At 39.0% G+C, this 3,955-nt stretch overlaps 1 pseudogene; it reads right to left on the reverse strand.

The window, feature by feature from the left end:
- Positions 1–250: 250 nt before the first annotated feature.
- LOC103060814 (GTP-binding protein Di-Ras2-like) lies at positions 251–855 on the reverse strand (annotated as a pseudogene).
- Between the last annotated feature and the right edge of the window lie 3,100 nt (positions 856–3,955).

Below are 3,955 nucleotides of genomic sequence, written 5' to 3' on the forward strand. Positions count from 1 at the left end.
GAAAAATAGATAGCTTCCAATCTATCTCTGGACTTAAGAGTAGTAAGAGTGTCATAAGTGCTAGTTTTTAATGCATTAAATAGGATGCATTAATTTTGACAATTCTTTGTCAAAACATATCCCATTACATTTATAATCTAATCTTCAAATCCCCATGTAAGCTTCACCCTGCCTGGATTTTGCAAATAGTCCATCAATGGTTTCCATTCCTTAAGGTAATAGTTATTTGATTTTTCTTTGAATAAACAAGTCAGTTTACCATTTTCTGCCATATAGAACACATGCTTCTTAATGTACCCTTTTGCTGCTGCATTAATTTCTTACCATCCACCTGCAGAATTAAGGAGCTGTTCATAAACTTGCACATTGAGGTTCATATTAGCTGATGTCTCCATGAAGGAACATTTCCATTTAATGGCAAGGACTTCCCCTTCACTGGTACCCCCTTCTCTTTGGGTGTCATCACTTGTTTCCTACCAGCATAATTGGGACTTTATGAATGTCTCCTTTGATCTAATAGATCTGTTCACAGACTGGTTGAAGCTGTTTTATTGACTGCCTGCTACTAACAGAATATACCAACATGAATGCATGGTCTTTAGAAATGGAAAGTCTCTGCATGGCAGGAAATTGGTGGCTTCCAGTAGTGTCTGTGATCTGAAGAGTAGAGATGTTCTTCTCATAGCTGATCACTTGGCAATTAGTATCATCAAGAGCGGAAACGTACATCTCCCAGAAGGCCCACTTTATGAAACGAAGTATCAAAGAACTCTTACCAACATCAGCAACTCCAAATACAACCACTCTGTAATCAGTCCTTTGCTCTGGCATACAGCTTGTTCAGGTGGGAACCAAAGAAGAATCCTGAATTCACAGGCCCCGTTGTGGAACAGCCCTGGGGAGAAGAGAATTCAAAACAAAACAAAACCAAGTTTAAAGAGAAAGAACTACATGGAGAAGCCTGTTTCCGTTCAGAGTGTCTGGATGTGGGGAAGATTCCATTCCTTCTTTGGTTGAAGTTGTTAGGGTTAATCTTGCAAAAGGACAGTCACATTCACACATGCAACCCCCACAAAGCCATTGAGCGACAGTCTAAACCAGTGTTTCTCTGCTGAGTGAGGAATTATGGGAGTTGAAGTCCTCGCATTTGGAAATTACCCTCATCTTGGACTAAATCAAAGAGCAGGAAGAAATATTTCTCTATAGAACAAGAAGCCTAATCTGCTAATGTTATCAACAATACTTCTGTTGCTGGTTTGACCACTATATTAAGAAAGGCATAGAAACAGGCCATAAACATATTTTAAAGAAATAATATGTTAGATAAAACAGCTTATTAGAGCAGGATAAGAATTACTTTTACCTGGCTTGGTGTCCACCAGATGTTTTGTCAGGATACTGTGTTAGAGAAAGCTAATTATGAATACAAAATAGGTGAGAAAGGCAAATCACATTACAGAGTAAAAGTATTTGGTTAGTCCTTATTACTGTGATAATACACTGTTATTTCTCCTGAATGAAACAAATCTAGAATTCCTGCCAAATATGATTATAAAAGATGTTGCTGTATAATTTCTCTGAATTTCTTTGTTTTCCCCATAAAGGTAATTATAGTTAAAATGAAGCAGAAGGAGAGATGAGTCTAAAGTAATCAAGTATTAATAAGTGACCTCAAGAAATTTATTCTATTCAGTTCAACAACTCAGAATTATAATCTGTCAGAAGCTGAACAAGGTTGTTTCACTGATTATTCCTCCTCCTCCATTTCCAATTTTGTTTTTCTGTCTTTCAGCAATTCACTGTAAGATGAACTGCTGACAATAGTTAAACTGCAGTCACCTCTCTGTAAGGCATAATGCAAATCCAGAATTTAGGTATGTTATCTCTTCCTTTATATTTTTATCCTCTGCCAGAAGAAAGAGGATAACATTTCCTTAGTAGATATGTTATTATCTTATCTATGCATGCCTCTGGATATAATTTGCACCCACAAAACCAAAAGCCACTACCGTGGTTAGTCTGACTGATGCATTCAAAATTCACATGCCTAAGAAAAGTAATGTACTTATTTGTTTCACTTACTGGGAAACATAAACTGAGCTTCTTTTTAAAATACTCTGTCAATATATTTGGGGCAACAGGTAAACTACAACCATCTTAAGATATGTAGAAACTGTGCTTCTACCTTAAGTCACCTTAAGCCCTTCCAAATGGTGGCATCCCTAGCTCTGATTGGCATGTCCTGTCCCTTAGCGCTAATCACTGTCCTCGGTGCCTTCCACTGGCAGGTAGCCGCCATTTTTTAAAAAAATAAATCTTGCAGTTGATCCAACAAGGCCCCATTAAGTCAATAAACTTTCCTTGACCTATTTCTTCCCACCCTCTCTAGAAGCTCAGTGCCCCATTTAATATCTATATATCCCATTTCAGTTTCTGCCCAGCCTGGGTAAAGCATGCTTTTCTTGCTTCCCCCTTTCCATAGTGCTGAAAAATTTCCTTTTCCTCCCCAACACCCCCCCCCCCCGCAAATATCTTTAAGTTGAGCAGCTTGGCTTTGACTATAATCTGAAGTGAGACAGGGAAATGGGAACAATACAGAGAGGCAGATCTTAGAAACAACTGCACTTTGGAACATACCCCAGGAGAGAGGAACCATCCATCCTTTTCTGAGAGCTTTCCACGAGGAAGCCCAGGACTGCCACTCACAGTTTCCTGCCAGGGTCACATGGCAGATAAGGGCATCCATGCAGAAGAAAGCTGTGGGTGGAACTGTCCAGTCCTCCCAAGTGTTGAGCTCAAAACAGAGAAAGTCTTGGAATGAAACTACATTTCAGTGAATGGAACTTTGCTTCTATGAAGCTGAACAATCAGTTCTTCCATGCTATAAAGTTGTTATTGCCCTAAGTGGAACACAGGAATGAAGAAACAACCTGTTCCCTTTGCTCTGATCAGTGTAGTATCAGAGCAGTGATGGTAGAATAAGAAAAAAAGAAAGGATCTATACTTGTGTGCAAGGCGAGAACCCGTGGAGGGGTGTGAAAGCATCCATGTATACAAACATCTAGGAAAGCAAAGGAAAACAATTGGCCCTAGTGAAGATGGAGCAATCCCTAAGAGGAAAAGGCAGGAACTAAGAAGACCTGTCCACAAAGAGGCCAATATCTCTTCAAGGACTGAAGTGGGGAATGACTAATCAAGGCCTATGGTGGCTGTAGTCCAGAGTGAGCACTCCCTTGACTGTGCCAACCACTGCAGTCCTGACTGGAATTTTTAAAGCTGGCTTTAGGAACGGCCAGAGCAGCACAGCAGAGCAGCAACTTAAACTGCCATCTGGAATTGAGCAAATTCTAATATGCAGTATTTCTAGGAGAAAATACTGTAACATGGTACAACCATGGAACTGGGATATGCCTCAAGCATCATAAAAAGCGTATTTTTTAATGAGCCACGGCTGGTTTTTCTGCTGATATTACACAGCTACATAAAAGCAAACAATGGTATGACAGGGACTTTTAGATGTTCTGTAAAGTGCCAGCCAGAACATTTAGCATACAAAATCAGAATCAAAATTTCTGAACCATTTCTCCCATCATTAACTTCATTATAACAGAAACATGTCATTTCTGTATATTCTCATGGGATCTTCAACAAAAGCAGTACAGCTGGGACTTCTAAATGACCCCAGTCATTTCAAAGCTATACAGTTTCTGGAGATTACTTTTTCTTTACTTTCATTCTTGAAGGTCTTTCTTTACTTTCATTCTTGAACATCCTCTTATAAAAGGTGGTAGCATTTTTAACCCCCTAGGACACACTGATCCATTCAGGATTGATCTCTTTTTCCAGGATGAAGTCTATAAGTTGATCAGTTTTAAGCAGATTTCATATGATGCTTGTAACTATTAATAATAAGGCAATCCTTTTTTTTACAAAGCCTTTTTTTAGGGTAAGTAAA

Source organism: Python bivittatus, unplaced genomic scaffold (genome assembly GCF_059951505.1).
Source record: "Python bivittatus isolate LINGU-HERP-01145 unplaced genomic scaffold, Pbiv_v1 ctg000350_np1212, whole genome shotgun sequence".
NCBI classification, from domain to species: Eukaryota; Metazoa; Chordata; class Lepidosauria; order Squamata; family Pythonidae; genus Python; species Python bivittatus.